Below are 22778 nucleotides of genomic sequence, written 5' to 3'. Positions count from 1 at the left end.
AATGTTTCTGATCTCGAGTCATGCTCATCTCCAAAAGTGTAACATCCCAAATTTTCAATTTGGAATGTTATACATTAGATCATCATTGCATAGCATATTTTATTGCATTTTGGCTAATCCTCGAAATCCTAAGCACCTCAAAGACCCTCGGAGAGAGTTGGGGATTTCCCGGTTTTCATATTTGATTTTCATCAAATTATGAAACAAGGATTTTGGTTTTAATTATTTTTCACTCCGAAAAATATTTCATATAAAAGTATATGAGAGGAGAAAATATGACTTCTCCAAAATAATTGAAATATTAGAGGAAAAATATTAAAATCAAATATTCGATTTTATTTGGATTTTATTGCATTTTATTTGCATTAGAAAAATTTGCACGTTTTCAAAATTGCATTTTAGGGCCAAGAAAATGTTCATCGCGTTCTAATTATTTTAATTAGACGGTGAAATTTTGTCTTGGTATTTTTAGATTTTTATTTATTTTTCTAGGATTTATTTTAGTTCGGCATAATTTAAAAAAAAGATTCGCCCGCGGACCGAACTGGGCCGAAGGCCCAGCCGGCCCACCTGCCGCGCCGCGTCGCCCGAACCGTGGGCGAGCCGGACTCCCGCCGGAGTTCGGGAAGACGCCGCCGCCGCCGCCGCCCGGGGTCGCCCCTTCTCCAAGTCGGAAGCCCCCCGAACCTATAAGTACCCCGCCCCGCCACCTCGTTCCCCACCCCGAACCCCGCCGCCCGCGCCACCAACCGCTGCTGCCGCGGGAAGCCGCCGCCCGACGCCCGAACGCCGCCGCCCGACGCCCCCCGTCGACCCCGCCGCCACCCGCCGCCCGGACCCGCAGCCCCGCCGCCCCACGCCGCCTCCCGAACCCCGCCGGAGCCGCCCGACCCCGCGGGATCCCGCCGGACCCGAGATAGCCATCGCGCCGGTTTTCGCCGGAAAACAGTGCAGTTTTTTTAGAAACCCCGGTTTATTTTTTTTATAGATCGGTTTGGTTTTTTTCGGTTTAGTCTTTTTAGCGAGCGTTCGCTCGTTTGTTCGTTTTAACGAACGCGTTCGTCATTTAGTTACAGTTAACGAACGTTCGTTCGATAAACTGTTCGTCAGTTTTTCTTTTTCTCGGCTTTTTCCGCGATTATTCCAGATCGTGATTTCTGATCCGATTTTTGTTCTAGTATAACTTTTCGCTCGTTTATTGAAATCAGGCGATTCAAGCGCCTAGAGTTTCGTCTCAAAATTCTCTTTCCGTTTAACCAAGTCAAACAAGTTTTTGCTACTTTAAAATTTGACTTATATCCAGATTAGTAAACAAAGCTTGTTTGTTTCGCCGTTTGACTTTCGTTGTTTCGTTTGATTTGATTCTTTTTGCAAACCGGAGTTCTTAAGTTGAACTTTCTGGTTAGATCTTTGATTTGAGTTTTACCTGTGCATTAGATGAGTGCTTATTGTATGCTTGTTTGTTTGCGATAGAGTACCCGGAGTGCGCCGCTTGCTACTTCGAATCTCTAGGTTTCACGGATCATCAGCAAGGCAAGTAACACTTTGATCATACCTCTTTACTACCCAGTTTTATTGCATCAGACCAATCCTCAAACATTGCATGATTAGGATCTGATTAAATTGTGGGTATCGGGAAGTAGATGAGGTAGTACCTATTACCTGTTTTGTTATCAAACCTTTGGGAGTTACTTCTACGTTTGCTCATATTGCTATGCTATGCTAGTAGACGTGGATTGGGTTTGAGAGATCTTTCCATGACAATTGTGAGATTGTTAATTAATGGTTAAACTTAAGGTGGCAACTTAAACTCACATCTGGGTGGATTGAGGCACCTGGAGAATCCAGTGTTGCCTGTATTTTTGGAAATCCCAGGGTTCCGTGTGATTATCCTATGGACCGCCACCCAGGCTCAAAGGGATCATAAGATTATTCATGCTAGAAACTTCCGTGTGCAGCCGCAATCTATTATGGGCTCTAGCATAGTTGAGTAGGTTGCATGACCTCTTCCAGTGGTAGGCTAGCAGATGTAGGGGATGTAGGTTGGTACTGTCTACCCGGGGTTAGAGTTAATGCTTCTGAACGACTGTGTCTCGGTCATCCGTTTCTCAAACACCATGTAGTGCGAGAATCCCAACGGAGGAGATCGAGTCTTGTGGGGAAAAGTGCACAAACCTCTGCAGAGTGTACAAACTAATCATGGTTAGCCGTGTCCCCGGTTATGGACATCTTGAGTATCTAGTTCTTGGATTATCATGTGAATCTCATCACCATGTTACTTAACTTAATTTGATTGGGTTAATCATGTTCTTAATTGGGATTGAGATGCTGTCAACCATCTCAATGTTCAACAACCACCATGATAGTGAAATAAAATTTTATTCCTTTGCAGTAGGGAAAATTGGCTTTTCACAAAAACTGTAACCATAGAGCTTTCCACCAGCCAAATATGCATGTAGTATAGCCTTATTCTGTTCATTACTCTCTATGTGTTATATTGACAGCATATTCCATGTGCTGACCCGTTTTTGGGCTGCAACATTTCATGTTGCAGACTTTTCAGACGACGAGTAAGGTCCCTTAGGTCGTGGTCTTATACTCAGTGATGCCGTTGGAGTTGATGGACTCACTTATCTTCCAAGTCTTCCGCTGTTATCATTTTTAGATGGCCTTAAGCCATATTTATCATACTTAGTTCTCTTTTGAGACACTCGATGTAATAAGTGTGTGATTGCTACTCTGTTATAAATCCTTCGAGTACTGTGCGTGTCAGCATTACTGATCCAGGGATGACACTGGTGCACAGTAGATCAGACTGTTTGAGGTCTGGTCACTACAAGATGGTATCAGAGCACACGTTGACTGTAGGACACGACCACTCAGCTTAAACCCTAGAACACTACTCTCTTCTCATTTCTGACTCCTCTCCATTTTCTACTCTTTTAGGAATGGTGGATGCAAGGAACAAGTTCATGTAACCGGATGAAGATACACCATTTGGACGCCACTTGAAGGAAGTCACTACATACCTGAACATCGGAATTCCAAGCTTCACCGGAACCTACAACGCCACACTACCAGAAGAGGAGCGCTGGATGATTCAAGTTCAAGTTCCAGGAAGGACGTTCATACCAGTCACTGAGCCTATAGAGTTTTCCTTTGATGCACCAACCTGGAGTTTAGGAAAGAGCATGGCAGCCCACATCACCATGGGACGCATTGGAGAAGTTTACCACAAGGAGCTTAAGGATACTATTTATCAGATTTGTTATCGCCGAGATGAGCAATGGGAGATGAACAACACCAAGAAGGATAGATCAATTGCAGCTTTCATCCAGGAGTTAAACCAGCACATTCGTCGCTAGGAGAACCAAATGTGCGCAGGCATGATAGATCTGAAGAAGGCATTGACCAAGATCACGGAACTGGAGGAAGAAATCAAGTCTACACGCGATGGATATGAGGAGGAAATCGCAACATTACTGGAGAAGAATGAAGACCTAATAAAGAAGATCGAAGTTTTCATGGGAGACCCAGCACCAGGAGGAGAAGATGACGATTCTACTTGCTTAGAGAACTACATCATCATCAACGACACGGACTCGGACCCAAGTGAAGATGAATTTGTTGATGAAGCTGGAGCAGATATCATGGAGTCTTCGACCGATCAAAATTTCTAGTAGACCACCATAATCAGTAGTAGTATTTCCCCATGTATATAGTATAGTCCGAGCACTTTGTAACGATAGTTAGATCGATTGTATGCCTTGTTTGAATTGATTGAGTGGTATTGTTTGTGTTTGTCTCATGTGCATATGGGTAGTGTTTTCCCTCTAGACCTCATTCTATTCTAAATTCTCATCCTTTCTAAACCCAGCAGATGCCTCCGAGACGCGACGCCGGATTTGTTTTTCCACCAGAGATCACTCAGTTGATTCAGCAGCAGAATGCCCTAATGCAAGTGTTAGTACAGAACCAAGGCAACAACAACAACAACCCACCACCACCACCTGTTGATCATTTGGCCCGATTCTTGAGGCTGAATCCGCCGGTGTTTTCCAGCAGCACCGAGCCGATTGTTGCAGATGATAGGCTCCGCAAGGTTGGAAGGGAGCTGACCACTGCAGGATGCACATATGCGGAGAGAGTGCGTTTTGCCGCACATCAACTTGACTGACTCGCAGGATCATGGTGGGAGAATTACACAGCCACTCACCCTATCGACACTGTCACATGGGACCAGTTTCAGCAAGCTTTCCGTACTGCCCATGTTTCAGCAGGAGCTATGGCTATGAAGAAGCGTGAGTTTCGCAACCTACGCCAAGGAGGACGGACCGTAGGCCAGTATGTGGAGGACTTTAGTAAGTTAGCACGTTATGCCCCAGATGACGTTGCTACAGATGCAGCCAAGCAGGAGAAGTTTCTGGAAGGACTGAATGATGAGCTAAGCATGCAGTTGATGGTAGCAACCTTCAACAACTACCAGGAGTTGGTAGATAGAGCTCTCATGATTGAAGGGAAGCAGCAGCAGATTGAAAGCCGCAAGAGGAAGTATGGACAAGGGAAGTACAATTCTGGAGCTCATCAGAAGCCACGTTTTACCCCGAATTCAGGAGGACATTTTCAGCATACCCATGGAGGAGGAGGTTCGCACAACCATAGTGGACCCAAGAATGGTAATGGGAATGGAGGAAGCAACGGACAGAACCGTACCAACCCATCGACCCCAACTAAGAGAGATCTGAGCCACATTACTTGTTACAAATGCCAAAAGACTGGACATTATGCAACTGAATGCCCGGAAGCTAAGAATGGAAATGTCAATGGAAGCTCTGGGAAGAAGCCCAACCCTTTCAACAAAGGACAAGTGAACCACGTTTACGTGGAGGAGGTTGAAGCACAGCCTGATGCAGTGATAGGTAAGTTTTTGGTTAAGACATTTACTGCACTCATTCTTTTTGATACTGGTGCATCACATTCATACATATCAAGGGGATTTTTGGATAAGTATAAACTGCCAACCCAAGCCCTTAGGTCACCCATGTTAGTAACCTCGCCAGGAGCAGAGTACATGGCTAGTCTATGGTGTGATCGGTTACCATTAAGGATTGGTAACTACGTGTTTCCCTCAGACCTAATAGTATTGGAATCACAAGGATTGGATGTGATATTAGGCATGCATTGGTTATCGAAGTATGGAGGGAACATTGAATGCGCTAGTAAGTCGATTTTGCTTACCACCCCAGAAGGAAGAAGGATCAAGTATGTATCCCGGCATGTGGCGAAGAGGACTCAGGTGAATTCCTTATCAGGAGTTGTACAGGAGGAAGTACCAGCGGTGAAGGATTTCCCTGACGTATTTCCAGAAGAGTTGCCAGGCATGTCACCGGATAGAGACATTGAGTTTTTGATTGAGCTTTTGCCAGGCACAGGGCCGATATCTAAGAGACCATACAGGATGCCCGCTAAGGATTTGGAAGAAATTAAGAAGCAGATTAAGGAGTTACTGGATAAAGGCTATATTCGCCCAAGTTCGTCACCTTGGGGATCACCAGTGCTTCTAGTGGAGAAGAAGGATGGATCGTTAAGGATGGTTATTGATTATAGAGGATTGAATGAAGTGACCATCAAAATTATGTACCCACTACCGATGATCAATGATTTGTTTGACCGATTGCAAGGAGCTAAGGTATTTTCCAAGATCGATCTGCGATCAGGATACCACCAGTTGAAGATTCGAGAGGAGGATATACCTAAGACGGCTTTTACCACTAGGTATGGGCTGTACGAGTATACCGTTATGTCATTTGGTCTGACTAACGCACCTGCCTATTTCATGAACCTAATGAACAAGGTGTTTATGGAGTTTTTGGATAAGTTCGTCGTGGTGTTCATTGATGATATTTTGGTCTACTCCAAGAATGAAGAGGAGCATAAGGAGCATTTGCGTTTGGTACTTGAGGAAGCTCACAGAACATCAGTTATACGCCAAGTTCAGAAAATGTGAATTTTGGTTGAAGGAAGTTGGATTCCTCGGACATGTTATATTCGGAGAAGGAATAGCAGTAGACCCCACCAAGGTTGTCACTGTGACAAACTGGGAATCACCCACATCAGTTGGAGAGATCCGGAGTTTTCTCGGACTTGCAGGATACTATTGGAGGTTCATTTAGAATTTTTCGAGGATTGCTAAGCCCATGACGGAGCTGTTGAAGAAGGACACCAAGTTCAATCGGACTGAGGAATGTGAAGCTAGTTTTCAGGAGTAAAAGAAACGTTTGGTTACATCACCAGTGTTGATTCTGCCAGATCAGCGCAAGGATTATGAAGTTTACTGCAATGCTTCACGTCGAGGACTTGGAGCAGTGCTTATGCAGGAAGGAAGGGTTGTTTCATATGCTTCACGACAACTTAAACCCCATGAGAAGAATTACGCTACGCATGATTTGGAGTTAGCAGCTGTAGTGCATGCGTTGAAGACATGGAGACATTTTCTCATCGGAAATCACTGTGAGGTTTACACGGATCACAAGAGTTTGAAGTACATTTTTACGCAGAAGGAGTTGAATCTCAGGCAAAGGAGATGGTTGGAACTCATAAAAGATTATGATATGATATTGCATTATCACCCCGGAAAAGCTAACGTAGTAGCCGATGCGTTGAGCCGCAAGAGCCATGTCAACATACTCATGATCGGAGAGTTACCCAAGGAGTTAGCCGAGGATTTTCGCGAACTACGTTTGGAAATAGTTCCGAGATGCTATGTAGCAACATTGGAGATTCAGTCTACCTTGATGGAAAAGATCCGAGAAGCACAAAAGACAGACAAGGAGATTGATGAGATAAAGGAAAAGATGAGTAAAGGAAAAGCCAAGGGATTTCGTGAGGATGAGCACGATACCTTATGGTTTGAGGACCGCGTTTATGTGCCCAATGATCCGGAGATCAGGAAGTTGATCTTACAAGAGGCCCATGATTTGTCGTATTCGATTCACCCCGGAAATACCAAGATGTATTTGGATTTGAAGGATACTTTCTGGTGGACCGGAATGAAGAAGGATATTGTGGAGTATGTAGCAGTTTGTGATGTATGTCAGAGAGTGAAGGCAGAGCATCAGAAGCCAGCAGGATTGCTACAGCCATTGCCGATACCTGAATGGAAGTGGGATAAACTAGGCATGGATTTTATCACGGGATTGCCCAGGACTCGTTCAGGCTATGACTCGATATGGGTTGTAGTCGATCGTTTGACGAAGGTAGCTCATTTCATCCCAGTGAAGACCACTTACACTAGTGCTAAGTTGGCAAAGATATACATGACTAGGATCGTATGTCTGCATGGAGTTCCGAGGAGCATTGTATCAGATAGAGGAACCCAGTTTACTTCAAAGTTTTGGAATCAGTTGCACGAAACTTTAGGGTACCAGGCTAGAGTTCAGTACAGCCTTTCATCCACAGACAGACGGACAGACCGAGAGAGTCAATCAGATTTTGGAAGACATGCTGAGAGCTTGTGCGCTAGATTATGGATCCAGTTGGGATGACAATTTGCCGTATGCAGAGTTTTCTTACAAAAACAGTTATCAATCCAGTTTGAAGATGGCCCCTTTCTAAGCTTTGTACGGAAGGAGGTGTAGAACACCATTGTTATGGGACGAAGTTGGAGACCGCCAGTTGTTTGGACCAGACTTGATTAAAGAATCTGAACGGAAGGTGAAGTTGATTCGCGATAGACTCAAAGTAGCCCAGACCAGGTAGAAGAGCTATGCGGATTCAAAACATAAGGAAACAGTTTATGAAGCCGGAGACCGAGTTTATCTTCGAGTATCACCACTTCGAGGAGTGAAGCATTTTGGAGTTAAGGGAAAGTTAGCGCCACGTTTTGTAGGACCATACAAAGTTTTGGAGCGTATGGGAGAAGTTGCTTACAAGTTGGAATTGCCTGAAGGATTGACATGAGTTCATAATGTATTCCACGTTTCCCAGTTGAAGAAGTGTCACGCAGAGATGGCTGATATACCGCTGAGAGATACAGTTCCACTAGAGGCGATTCAGTTGGATAGTGATTTAACTTATGAGGAGAAACCAGTCAAAATTCTTGAGTATGCCAGCCGAGTCACCCGCAGCAAGGTTATCAAGTTTTGCAAAGTTTAGTGGAGCCACCACACCGAAGATGAAGCCACCTGGGAGCGAGAGGAAGATCTACGGAAGGACCACTCTCACCTATTTTCTAGCCAACCCGAATCTCGAGGGCGAGATTCCTCTTAAGGGGGTAGGTTTGTAACATCCCAAATTTTCAATTTGGAATGTTATACATTAGATCATCATTGCATAGCATATTTTATTGCATTTTGGCTAATCCTCGAAATCCTAAGCACCTCAAGGACCCTCGGAGAGAGTTGGGGATTTCCCGGTTTTCATATTTGATTTTCATCAAATTATGAAACAAGGATTTTGGTTTTAATTATTTTTCACTCCGAAAAATATTTCATATAAAAGTATATGAGAGGAGAAAATATGACTTCTCCAAAATAATTGAAATATTAGAGGAAAAATATTAAAATCAAATATTCGATTTTATTTGGATTTTATTGCATTTTATTTGCATTAGAAAAATTTGCACGTTTTCAAAATTGCATTTTAGGGCCAAGAAAATGTTCATCGCGTTCTAATTATTTTAATTAGAGGTGAAATTTTGTTTTGGCATTTTTAGATATTTATTTATTTTTCTAGGATTTATTTTAGTTCGGCGTAATTTAAAAAAAAAAAGATTCGCCCGCGGACCGAACTGGGCCGAAGGCCCAGCCGACCCACCTGCCGCGCCGCCTCGCCCGAATCGTGGCCGAGCCAGACTCCCGCCGGAGTCCGGGAAGACGCCGCCGCCGCCCCCGGGGTCGCCCCCTTCTCCAAGTCGGATGCCCCACCGAACCTATAACTACCCCGCCCCGCCACCTCGTTCCCCACCCCAAACCCCGCCGCCCGCGCCACCAACCGCCGCCGCCGCGGGAAGTCTCCGCCCGCCGCCCGAACGCCGCCGCTCGACGCCTCCCGTCAACCCCGCCGCCACCCGCCGCCCGGACCCACAGCCCCGCCGCCCCACGCCGCCTCCCGAACCCCGCCGGAGCCGCCCGACCCCGCGGGATCCCGCCGGACCCGAGATAGCCATCGCGCCGGTTTTCGCCGGAAAACCGTGCAGTTTTTTTAGAAACCCCGGTTTATTTTTTTTATAGATCGGTTTGGTTTTTTTCGGTTTAGTCTTTTTAGCGAGCGTTCGCTTGTTCGTTCGTTTTAACGAACGCGTTCATCGTTTAGTTACAGTTAACGAACGTTCGTTCGATAAACTGTTCGTCAGTTTTTCTTTTTCTCGGATTTTTCCGCGATTATTCCAGATCGCGATTTCTAATCCGATTTTCGTTCTAATATAACTTTTCGCTCGTTTATCAGAATCAGGCAATTCAAGCGCCTAGAGTTTCGTCTCGAAATTCTCTTTCCGTTTAACCAACTCAAACAAGTTTTTTCTACTGTAAAATTTGACTTAGATCTAGATTAGTAAACGAAGCTTGTTTCTTTCACCGTTTAACTTTCGTTGTTTCGTTTGATTTGATTCTTTTTGCAAACCGGAGTTCTTAAGTTGAACTTTCTGGTTAGATCTTTTATTTGAGTTTTACCTGTGCATTAGATGAGTGCTTATTGTATGCTTGTTTGTTTGCGATAGAGTACCCGGAGTTCGCCGCTTGCTACTTCGAATCTCTAAGTTTCACGGATCATCAGCAAGGCAAGTAACACTTTGATCATACCTCTTTACTACCCAGTTTTATTGCATTAGACCAATCCTCAAACATTGCATGATTAGGATCTGATTAAATTGTGGGTATCGGGAAGTAGATGAGGTAGTACATATTACCTGTTTTGTTATCAAACCTTTGGGAGTTACTTCTACGTTTGCTCATATTGCTATGCTATGCTAGTAGACGTGGATTGGGTTTGAGAGATCTTTCCATGACAGTTGTGAGATTGTTAATTAATGGTTAAACTTAAGGTGGCAACTTAAACTCACATCTGGGTGGATTGAGGCACCTGGAGAATCCAGTGTTGCCTGTATTTTTGGAAATCCCGGGGTTCCGTGTGATTATCCTATGGACCGCCACCCAGGCTCAAAGGGATCATAAGATTATTCATGCTAGAAACTTCCGTGTGCAGCTGCAAGCTATTATGGGCTCTAGCATAGTTGAGTATGTTGCATGACCTCTTCCAGTGGTAGGCTAGCAGATGTAGGGGATGTAGGTTGGTACTGTCTACCCGGGGTTAGAGTTAATGCTTCTGAACGACTGTGTCTCGGTCATCCGTTTCTCAAACACCATGTAGTGCGAGAATCCCAACGGAGGAGATCGAGTCTTGTGGGGAAAAGTGCAAAAACCTCTGCAGAGTGTACAAACTAATCATGGTTAGCCGTGTCCCCGGTTATGGACATCTTGAGTATCTAGTTCTTGGATTATCATGTGAATCTCATCACCATGTTACTTAAGTTAATTTGATTGGGTTAATCACGTTCTTAATTGGGATTGAGATGCTGTCAACCATCTCAATGTTCAACAACCACCATGATAGTTAAATAAAATTTTATCCCTTTGCAGTAGGGAAAAATTGGCTTTTCGCAAAAACTATAACCATAGAGCTTTCCACCAGCCAAATATGCATGTAGTATAGCCTTATTCTGTTCATTACTCTCTATGTGTTATATTGCCAGCATATTCCATGTGCTGACCCGTTTTCGGGCTGCAACGTTTCATGTTGCAGACTTTTCAGACCACGAGTAAGGTGCCTTAGGTCGTGGTCTTATACTCAGTGATGCCGTTGGAGTTGATGGACTCACTTATCTTCCAAGTCTTCCGCTGTTATCTTTTTAGATGGCCTTAAGCCATATTTATCATACGTAGTTCTCTTTTGAGACACTCGATGTAATAAGTGTGTGATTGCTACTCTGTTATAAATCCTTCGAGTACTGTGCGTGTCAGCATTATTGATCCAGGGATGACACCGGTGCACAGTAGATCAGACTGTTTGAGGTCTGGTCGCTACAAAAAGCCACCTCCAGAGTTATTTTACCAACAGGATACGCCGATTTACCAGGCACCACGCCATGGAACACCGTATTGGGCGGTTTAAGATTTTTATCGGTTAACCCCGTGTGACGGAAAGTTTCATAATAAAGGATATTGATACTATTCCCTCCATCCATGATTACCTTGGTGAACTTATAACCTCCCACCTAAGGTGCCACCACCAACGCCAGATGAACTGGAGTATCAATCCGGGGCGGATGATCCTCTCGACTCTACACAATAGGTTGTTCAGACCAACGTAAGTACCGGGGAACTGCCGGTTCAACGGAATTCACTGCCCTCTTATGAAGCTTCTGATCACGCTTGTCCAGGCTAGTGGTGAAAACATGATACTGTCCGCTATTCAACTTCTTCGGGTTGCTCTGGTACCCCGACTGCTGCTGCTGTTGCTGATTCCCCTGATTGTTATAACCACCTTGGTTGCCCTGATTGCTTTGATTTGTTGGGGATCGCAGTAGAATTTTAAAATTTCCTACGCATCACCAAGATCCATCTATGGAGTATACTAGCAACGAGGGGAAAGGAGTGCATCTACATACCCTTGTAGATCGCGAGTAGAAGCGTTCCAATGAACGGGGTTGATGGAGTCGTACTCGCCGTGATCCAAATCACCGATGACCGAGTGCCAAACGGACGGCACCTCCGCGTTCAACACACGTACGGAGCAGCGACGTCTCCTCCTTCTCGATCCAGCAAGGGGGAAGGAGAGGTTGATGGAGATCCAGCAGCACGACGGCGTGGTGGTGGAAGTAGCAGGATCTCGGCAGGGCTTCGCCAAGCTTCTGCGAGAGGGAGAGGTGTTGCAGGGGGAGAGGGAGGCGCCAGGGGCTATGGTGCGGCTGCCCTACCTGGAAGATTCAAAACCCCCAGCACCACCTAAGCCAACTAGGGTTACTAAATAATTTTCTCAATGACCCAGAATGCCCTTTGGAAATGTTCATGATTTCTGATAAAGGTGAAAACCTCTAGCAAAAATGATGAATATATTTATAGGTCATTCCTGGATTTTTGAGTTAAATCATAATGTATTTGAATTGGGGCATTTGAATTCTATATATATTTTAGAATGCTCCAAATATTCTGGCATAATTTGCGGGCCTTTGGAATAAACCAACTAGTGCCCACAATTTGTCTCAGGAGTTCAAAAAAAAAAATGAATTAGCATTTTTACTAATTCAAAACAGAGGAAAGAAATAGAAAATAGAAACAAATAAAAGAGAGAGAGGAAAGGACTGACCTGCCCTACCTGGCCCGTCCCTATAGCCGGCCCAGCTCGCTGGCCCAGCCCACCTCCACCTCCCCTGTCGTCTTCCTCCACAGGCCAGTAGGCAGGGCGTGTGGCCGCCGTGCGTGCACACGCGCGCGCCACCTCCACCCTGCTCGCTTGCCTCCTCGACGGCCTGGACGCCTCTGGCGTTGCCACGCAGACCCTTGGACCCCCTCGACCGCTCCCCTCTCTCCCCGCCTCGCCTCCCTCGCCCTCTCGCCCGACCCGAGCGGAGCTCGTCGCCGCCGTTCGCTGCCACCGTGACCACCGTGGTCCTCTCGCCCCTTTCCCGTGTCCAAAAGCTCCATGACGACGTAAAGCTACTCCACGCGGAAGATCCCGACCCCAAGAGCACCGTGGTGACGCCTTCGAGCTCGTCTTCCACCTCGGGCGCCACCGATCACCGCCGTCGATTCGCGAAGTCTGGCGCGACCCCGAGCCCACTGACCTTCTGCGCCGCCTCCCTGTGAGCTCCTCATCTCTCCTCTTTGCTCGCCCCCTCCATTCCCGTCCTCTAGCCATTGTTCCACAAGTGCCCGAAGCTCGCTCGCCCCCGCCGTAGCTTGCCCCTGAGCACGTCATCGTGCTCGTGCTGCTCCCAGGAGACGAACGCACCTGCTAGCTCACCTTCCCATGCACCATAGCAAGTAGCCGGTCCTGCCCGAGCTCGGGCCACCGCCGCAAGCTCGCTTCCGACGAGCTCGGTCCATCCCAGCCCCTCCCGTCTGCCCTAGCAGATGCGTGCGAACGCCAGCCCGCCGTAGCTCCAAACCCCGCCGCAAATCACCGCCTGTAGCGCCGTCCCGAGCAACTCCGGCGATCCTCCGCCGTCAGGTTTGGTCGCCGGCGTCCTACTCCGGTGGTTGGTGACGTGGCACCGTCATTAGCGCCTAACTAACCCCCCTAGAGTCACTGACAGCGGGCCCCGCAGCGGGTCAAAGCCGGAGTCAACGCGGGATTAGTGTCTGTCTCACTGACCAGTGGGTCCCACTGGTCAGGTTTGACCCGGACCAGCCACTGTTGACTTGCTGACGTCATCCTGACGTAATGCTGACGCATTAATTTAATTACTAGAATTATTCTTATACAGGAAATTCCAGAAAATGCTACCAAACTTCAAAAAATCATAGAAAATAATCTATAGCTCAGAATGAAATAATTTATATATGAAAAATGATCAGAAAAATCCAATCTATCCATCTGTACCATTTTCATGCATGTTAGAGCAACTTATAGCTACTGTTTAGGACAAATCATGTAAATGGCATTTGAATTTCCACATATGAAGTTTGTATTTGAACCTAAGGTTCAAACCAACTCCATTTAATATGTTGCTAGTTGCATTAGCTCAAAACACATTCATATTGCCATGTCATAACATGCATCATATTGTGCATTGCATTGATCGTGTTTCTTCTCTGTTTGCCGGTATTGTCCCCTCTCAGTAGACGTTGCTTCGACGATGCGATCGATGACACCGATGAAGAGCTATACTATCTTCGGAAGTGTCAGGCAAGCAAAACCCCCTTGTTCATTCCGATACAATCCCACTCTCTCGCTCCTGCTCTCTTTTATTGCATTAGGACAACAACGATTCATCTGTTACATGCTGCGGTAGTTGAACCCCTTTCCTCTGCATGACCTGTCATTGCCACAGTAAATAGATGAAACCCACTAGCATGAGTAGGAGTTGTTTGAGCCCTGATGTGCCTACTCATTCATGCTTGTTTGTCATGCCTGCTATTGCTTTGAGTTGTGTCAGGTCTGATTCATCGGGAATGAATTGGAAAGTTGTGAACATGTCCTACTGTGTGAGAGCTAAGTGTGTGAACACGATTTGGTAAAGGTAGCGGTGAGAGGCCATGTAGGAATACATGGTGGGTTGTCTCATTGAAACCGTCCTCAGGAACTGAGTTCTGTGTTTGTGATCCATGAACAGTTACTACCACACATTGGGTTCCGGTAACTCGACCCTTCTCGACTTATTAATCAACTTGATCTCTGTCCAGGAGTTGCAACTAGTTTCTGGTGTTTGTAGGTAGTGTTAGTAGTCTACCAAGTGGCACCCGGTACAGGTGGGCTTGGGACAGACTAGGCACACGTGGCCTGGTGTACCGAGTGGCACCCGGATGGTGGGCTCGGGAACCCTGCACACATCGTTTGGGGCCGTGAGCGACACCCCGGCCGGATCTCCTTGCGGATGGAACCCGAATAGGCGATAAACCTGGACGAGAGACTTGTGTGGTTAGTCAGGTCGTGGCCGACTCCCTTGCCAGGCTTCCGCTTGAAGGTTGCCGAGGTACACGACGTGTACATGGTGGTAAGTGGCGAGAGCGTGTGTGACGAAGTACACCCCTGCAGGGTTAACATCATCTATTCGAATAGCCGTGTCCGCGGAAAAGGACTTCTGGGTTGCCTGTACAGTTCATAGACAAGTGAAAGTGGATACTCTAAAATGAGCAAGATAAGCGTGAGTGCTATGGATGGCCTTCTCGTAGGGAGACGGAAGCGGATCCATAGTGGTGTATTGATATGGTGAATATGTGGACTCGTGTGCGCCACCTCAAAAGAGTTACTTGCAGTCGTAGTTCAGGATAGCCACTGAGTCAAAGCTGGCTTGCTGCAGTGAAACTCCACTACCCCTTTGTTGATACCGATGCATATGTACCTAGTTCTGATGTAAGGCTTGTTGGGTACATTTGTACTCACGTTTGCCTATTTTATGTTTTGCAGAGAGATGTCAGTCTCGCTAGTAGTTCCGTGTGGACTTCGACGTTTAGCTTGATACCTCAGCTACGATCTTGTGCCCTCGGCAGGATCTAGTAAATAGTCAGGCTTCTCAGCCTTTTCCATTTGTAGATGTCTGTACTCAGACATGTTAAGCTTCCGCATGTGTTTGACTTGTATGCTCTGAATGTTGGGTCATAAGACCCATGTTTGTAATCTCTCGCTCTTCGGAGCCTAATGAATAAATACTCTGAGTCGTAGAGTCTTGTTGTGATGCCATGTTGTATTTGCACATATCGAGCATAATGTGTGTATGATTGAAATGCTTGGTATGTGTGGGATCCGACAACCTAGTTGTTTATCCTTGGTAGCCTCTCTTATGGGGAAATGTAGTCTTGTGCTTCCATGAGCCATAGTAGTCCGCTACAGCCCGGTTCACCGGAGTCCTGCTAGCCCAGCACTACTGCTCCGGAACACTTGACTGGCCGGCATGTGATTCACTTCGTTCCTGTGTCTGTCCCTTCGGGGAAATGTCACGCGGTGACATCCGGAGTCCTGCCTAGCCTGCTACAGCCCGGGTTCCCGGAGTCCTGTTAGCCCAGTGCTACAGCCCGGATTCACACGCTGCTGACCGACATGCTCGATGTTGATTCATGTATGCCTGTCCCCGTAAGTTAGTGCCACTTTGGGTTCACGACTAGTCATGTCGGCCCGGGTTCTCTGTCATATGGATGCTAGCGACACTATCATATACGTGAGCCAAAAGGCGCAAACGGTCCCGGGCCATGGTAAGGCGACACCCGTGGGAATACCATGCGTGAGGCCGCAAAGTGATATGAGGTGTTACCGGCTAGATCGATGTGACTTGGAATCGGGGTCCTGACAGCTTCTAATCCCAGTCTCAATCCGTGTCAACCCAACAGACACTTTCAGAGATACCCGTAGTGTACCTTTATAGTCACCCAGTTACATTGTGACGTTTGGCACACCCAAAGCACTCCTACGGCATCCGGGAGTTACACGATCTCATGGTCTAAGGAAAAGATACTGGACATTGGAAAAGCTCTAGCAAACGAACTACACGATCTTTGAGCTATGCTTAGGATTGGGTCTTGTCCATCACATCATTCTCCTAATGATGTGATCCCGTTATCAATGACAACCAATGTCCATAGTCAGGAAACCATGACTATCTGTTGATCAACGAGCTAGTCAACTAGAGGCTCACTAGGGACATGTTGTGGTCTATGTATTCACACATGTATTACGATTTCCGGATAACACAATTATAGCATGAACAATAGACAATTATCATGAACAAAGAAATATAATAATAACCATTTTATTATTGCCTCTAGGGCATATTTCCAACAGTCTCCCACTTGCACTAGAGTCAATAATCTAGTTACATTGTGATGAATCGAACACCCATAGAGTTCTGGTGTTGATCATGTTTTGCTCTAGGGAGAGGTTTAGTCAACGGATCTGCTACATTCAGGTCCGTATGTACTTTACAAATATCTATGTCTCCATTTTGAACACTTTCACGAATGGAGTTGAAGCGACGCTTGATATGCCTGGTCTTCCTGTGAAACCTGGGCTCCTTCGCAAGGGCAATAGCTCCAGTGTTGTCACAGAAGAGAGTCATCGGGCCCGACGCATTGGGAATCACCCCTAGGTCGGTAATGAACTCCTTCATCCAGATTGCTTCTTGCGCTGCCTCTGAGTCTGCCATGTACTCCGCTTCACATGTAGATCCCGCCACGACGCTTTGCTTGCAACTGCACCAGCTTACTGCCCCTCTATTCAAAATATACACGTATCCGGTTTGTGACTTCGAGTCATCCAGATCTGTGTCGAAGCTAGCGTCGACGTAACCCTTTACGACGAGCTCTTCATCACCTCCATAAACGAGAAACATATCCTTAGTCCTTTTCAGGTACTTCAGGATATTCTTGACCGCTGTCCAGTGTTCCATGCCGGGATTACTTTGGTACCTTCCTACCAAACTTACGGCAAGGTCTACATCAGGTCTGGTACACAGCATGGCATACATAATAGACCCTATGGCCGAGGCATAGGGGACGACACTCATCTTTTCTCTATCTTCTGCCGTGGTCGGGCATTTAGCCATGCTCAATTGCACACCTTGCAATACAGGCAAGAACCCCTTCTTGGACTGATCCATATTGAACTTCTTCAATATCTTGTCAAGGTATGTACTCTGTGAAAGACCAATGAGGCGTCTTGATCTATCTCTATAGATCTTGATGCCTAATATATAAGCAGCTTCTCCAAGGTCCTTCATTGAAAAACACTTATTCAAATAGGCCTTTATACTTTCCAAGAATTCTATATCATTTCCCATCAATAGTATGTCATCCACATATAATATGAGAAATGCTACAGACCTCCCACTCACTTTCTTGTAAACACAGGCTTCTCCACAAGTCTGTGTAAACCCAAACGCTTTGATCATCTCATCAAAGCGAATGTTCCAACTCCGAGATGCTTGCACCAGCCCATAGATTGAGCGCTGGAGCTTGCATACTTTGTCAGCATTCTTAGGATCGACAAAACCTTCCGGCTGCATCATATACAATTCTTCCTTAAGGAAGCCGTTAAGGATTGCCGTTTTGACGTCCATCTGCCATATCTCATAATCGAAGTATGCGGCAATTGCTAACATGATTCGGACGGACTTCAGCTTCGCTACGGGAGAGAAAGTCTGATCGTAGTCAACCCCTTGAACTTGTCGATAACCCTTAGCGACAAGTCGAGCCTTATAGATGGTCACATTACCATCCGCGTCTGTCTTCTTCTTAAAGATCCATTTGTTTTCTATGGCTCGCCGATCATCGGGCAACTCAGTCAAAGTCCATACTTCGTTTTCATACATGGATCCTATCTCGGATTTCATGGCTTCTAGCCATTTGTCGGAATCCGGGCCCGCCATCGCTTCTTCATAGTTCGAAGGTTCACCGTTGTCTAACAACATGATTTCCAGGACAGGGTTGCTGTACCACTCTGGTGCGGAACGTGTCCTTGTGGACGTACGAAGTTCAGTAGTAACTTGATCCGAAGCTTCATGATCATCATCATTAACTTCCTCCCCAGTCGGTGTAGGCACCACAGGAACATCTTCCCGCGCTGCGCTACTTTCCGGTTCGGAAGGGGTGACTATCACCTCATCAAGTTCCACTTTCCTCCCACTTAATTCTATCGAGAGAAACTCTTTCTCCAGAAAGGACCCGTTCTTGGCAACAAAGATCTTGCCTTCGGATCTAAGGTAGAAGGTATACCCAATGGTTTCCTTAGGGTATCCTATGAAGACGCATTTCTCCGACTTGGGAAAGGAGTGCATCTACATACCCTTGTAGATCGCGAGCGGAAGCGTTCCAATGAACGGGGTTGATGGAGTCGTACTCGCCGTGATCCAAATCACCGATGACCGAGTGCCGAACGGACGGCACCTCCGTGTTCAACACATGTACGGAGCAGCGACGTCTCCTCCTTCTTGATCCAGCAAGGGGGAAGGAGAGGTTGATGGAGATCCAGCAGCACGACGGCGTGGTGGTGGAAGTAGCGGGATCTCGGCAGGGCTTCGCCAAGCTTCTGCGAGAGGGAGAGGTGTTGCAGGGGGAGAGGGAGGCGCCAGGGGCTGTGGTGCTGCTGCCCTCCCTCCCCCCACTATATATAGGACCCCTGGGGGGGCGCCGGCCCTGGGAGAACAGATCTCCAAGGGGGGCGGCGGCCAAGGGGGAAGGGGGTGGCTTCCCCCCCCAAGCCAAGTGGGGCGCCCCCCACCCCAGGGTTTCCAACCCTAGGCGCAGGGGGAGTCCCAAGGGAGTGCCCCAGCCCACTAAGGGCTGGTTCCCTTCCCACTTCAGCCCATAGGGCCCTCCGGGATAGGTGGCCCCACCCGGTGGACCCCCGGGACCCTTCCGGTGGTCCCGGTACAATACCGATAACCCCCGAAACTTTCCCGGTGGCCGAAACTGGACTTCCTATATATAATTCTTCTCCTCCGGACCATTCCGGAACTCCTCGTGACGTCCAGGATCTCATCCAGGACTCCGATCAACTTTCGGGTTTCCGCATACTAATATCTCTACAACCCTAGCGTCACCGAACCTTAAGTGTGTAGACCCTACGGGTTCGGGAGACATGCAGACATGACCGAGACGCCTCTCCGGTCAATAATCAACAGCGGGATCTGGATACCCATGTTGGCTCCCACACGTTCCACGATGATCTCATCGGATGAACCATGATGTCGAGGATTCAATCAATCCCGTATACAATTCCCTTTGTCAATCGGTATGTTACTTGCCCGAGATTCGATCGTCGGTATCCAAATACCTTGTTCAATCTTGTTACCGGCAAGTCTCTTTACTCTTACCGTAATGCATGATCCCGTGGCTAACTCCTTAGTCACATTGAGCTCATTATGATGATGCATTACCGAGTGGGCCCAGAGATACCTCTCCGTCACACGGAGTGACAAATCCCAGTCTCGATCCGTGTCAACCCAACAGACACTTTCAGAGATACCTGTAGTGTACCTTTATAGTCACCCAGTTACGTTGTGACGTTTGGCACACCCAAAGCACTCCTACGGCATCCGGGAGTTACACGATCTCATGGTCTAAGGAAAAGATACTTGACATTGGAAAAGCTCTAGCAAACGAACTACACGATCTTTGAGCTATGCTTAGGATTGGGTCTTGTCCATCACATCATTCTCCTAATGATGTGATCCCGTTATCAATTACATCCAATGTCCATAGTCCGGAAACCATGACTATCTGTTGATCAACGAGCTAGTCAACTAGAGGCTTACTAGGGACATGTTGTGGTCTATGTATTCACACATGTATTACGATTTCCGGATAACACAATTATAGCATGAACAATAGACAATTATCATGAACAAAGAAATATAATAATAACCATTTTATTATTGCCTCTAGGGCATATTTCCAACATGATTGCCATGTCCGTTCTGGTTACCGTGAAAACCTGAACCGGAACTGCTTCCACCATAATCCGGCCCATGAGACCCGGGGCCCGAACCACCTCCCGGTCCATGATCATACCAGAAAGAATTAGAATTTTTGAACTCTTGCTTGATGTAGCAATCTTTCCAGAGGTGTCTGGACGGATTCTCCTTCGTCCCGTGTTTTGGGCAGGGCTGGTTCAACAGATAAGACAGGCGGTCCGGGTTAGGACTCGGTCCTCCACCGCGCTGGGGCGGTTTACCCTTACGCCGTTGGCTCTTGTCCTGCGTGCTGGTATTAGCCACAAAGTCTAAGCCGTGGTCAGCTTTACGCTTGCCGCCGTTTCCATGACCCGCCAGGTCGTGGTGCTGCCCCTTGGCGTTGCCGCTCCTTTTTCCCTTCCATGTCTTATCATCGTCAGACTCGGGATCCATGGTACTGTCAGAATCAGCATACTTCACCAGAGCAGCCATGAGGGTTCCCATGTCATTACAATGACGTTTGAGCCGTCCCAACTTCAACTTCAGGGGTTCAAACCGGCAATTGCCTTCCAATGTTAAAACTGCGGTATCAGCGTTGATGCGGTCCGATGAATGCAAAATTTCCGAAGCCCGGTGCACCCAACGGGTTGTTGATTCTCCTTCCTCCTGGACACAGGCAGCTAAGTCCACAATTGACATGGGCTGCTTGCATGTATCCTTGAAATTCTGGATAAACCGGGCTCTCAACTCGGCCCATGACCTGATAGAATTAGCCGGTAAGCTCTTTAGCCAAGTGTGGGCCGTCCCTTCTAGCATCATGGTGAAGTATTTTGCACATGCTGCGTCATCCACATCCAGCATCTCCATGGCCATCTCATAGCTTTCGACCCATGTCTCAGGGGATAAATCGGCGGTGTAATTCGGCACCTTGCGCGGGCCTTTGAAATCCTTGGGCAGGCGCACATTGCGCAACGCTGGGACGTGACACGGCACTCCCAAAGAACTAGAAGTAACTCTTGGTTCCACCGACGTGGTTGGACGAACCGGAGTAAGCTGACGGGCTTCATGCTGTGCCGCTAACTCGGCCTCTCTGCGTGCCCGAGCCCGGTCCACCACCTCCTGAGCATCACCAGCACCACCCGCCGGGTTATTGCCACGGGGCGGATCATGGTTCCGCGCGTTGCTTGACACTGCCGGTTCATCCATACGCCTACTGTAACTCCGGCTTGGACGGGGAGTGGAATGAATCCGATCGCGACTATATGAATAAGCCTCCTGTTGAACCAAGGCTGTCTGAAGAAGCTCCTTAACCCGACGCGTCTCGACCGCCGCCGGGGAATCGCCTTCGATCGGGATGGCCGCCAGCCGTGAAGCGGTAGCAACAAGGTTGTCCATCGGGTTAGAGTAATGACCCGGTGGTGTTGGGACATGCGGTGTTACAATGTTGTTCTGACGAGGCGGATCTACCAAACGTGGCTGAACCGGCGCCCCTGTCCCAGGTGCCTCCGCCCGATTTACCACCGGCGGATTACTGGTCCCTGCTCCTCGGGTGTTAAACAGGTTTCTGTTGGATATCGTTGCAGAAATTTAAAATTTTCTATGCATCACCAAGATCCATCTATGGATTTTACTAGCAACGAGAAGTTAGGAGTGCATCTACATACCCTTGTAGATCGCGAGCGGAAGCGTTCAAGTGAACGAGGTTGATGGAGTCGTACTCATCGTGATCCAAATCACCGATGACCGAGTGCCGAACGGACGGCACCTCCGCGTTCAACACACGTACGGAGCAGCGACGTCTTCTCCTTCTTGATCCAGCAAGGGGGAAGGAGAGGTTGATGGAGATCCGGCAGCACGACGGCGTGGTGGTGGAAGTAGCGGGATTCCGACAGGGCTTCGCCGAGCGCTGCGGGAGGAGGGAGATGTGTCACGGGAGGGAGAGGGAGGCGCCAGGGGCTGTGGTGCGGCTGCCCTCCCTCCCCCCTCCTATATATAGGCCTCCTGGGGGCGCCGGCCCTGGGAGATCTGATCTCCAAGGGGGCGGCGGCCAAGGGGTGGATTCCCCCCAAGCCAAGTGGGGGGGCGCCCCCACCCCTAGGGTTTCAAACCCTAGGCGCAGGGGGAGGCCCAAGGGGGGCGCACCAGCCCACCAGGGGCTGGTTCCCCTCCCACTTCAGCCCATGGGGCCCTCCGGGATAGGTGGGCCCACCCGGTGGACCCCCGGGACCCTTCCGATGGTCCCGGTACAATACCGGTAACCCCTCAAACTTTCCCAGTGGCCGAAACTGGACTTCCTATATATAATTCTTCACCTCCGGACCATTCCGGAACTCCTCGTGACGTCCGGGATCTCATCCGGGACTCCGAACAACATTCGGGTTACCGCATACTAATATCTCTACAACCCTAGCGTCACCGAACCTTAAGTGTGTAGACCCTACGGGTTCGGGAGACATGCAGACATAACCTAGACGTCTCTCCGGTCAATAACCAACAGCGGGATCTGGATACCCATGTTGGCTCCCACATGTTCCACGATGATCTCATCGGATGAACCATGATGTCGAGGATTCAATCAATCCCGTATACAATTCCCTTTGTCAATCGGTACGTTACTTGCCCGAGATTCGATCGTCGGTATCCCGATACCTTGTTCAATCTTGTTACCGGCAAGTCACTT

This window comes from Aegilops tauschii, chromosome 5 (assembly GCF_002575655.3).
Source record: "Aegilops tauschii subsp. strangulata cultivar AL8/78 chromosome 5, Aet v6.0, whole genome shotgun sequence".
NCBI classification, from domain to species: Eukaryota; Viridiplantae; Streptophyta; class Magnoliopsida; order Poales; family Poaceae; genus Aegilops; species Aegilops tauschii.
The sequence above is the reverse complement of the archived record's forward strand: the minus strand, read 5'-3'. Positions refer to the sequence as shown.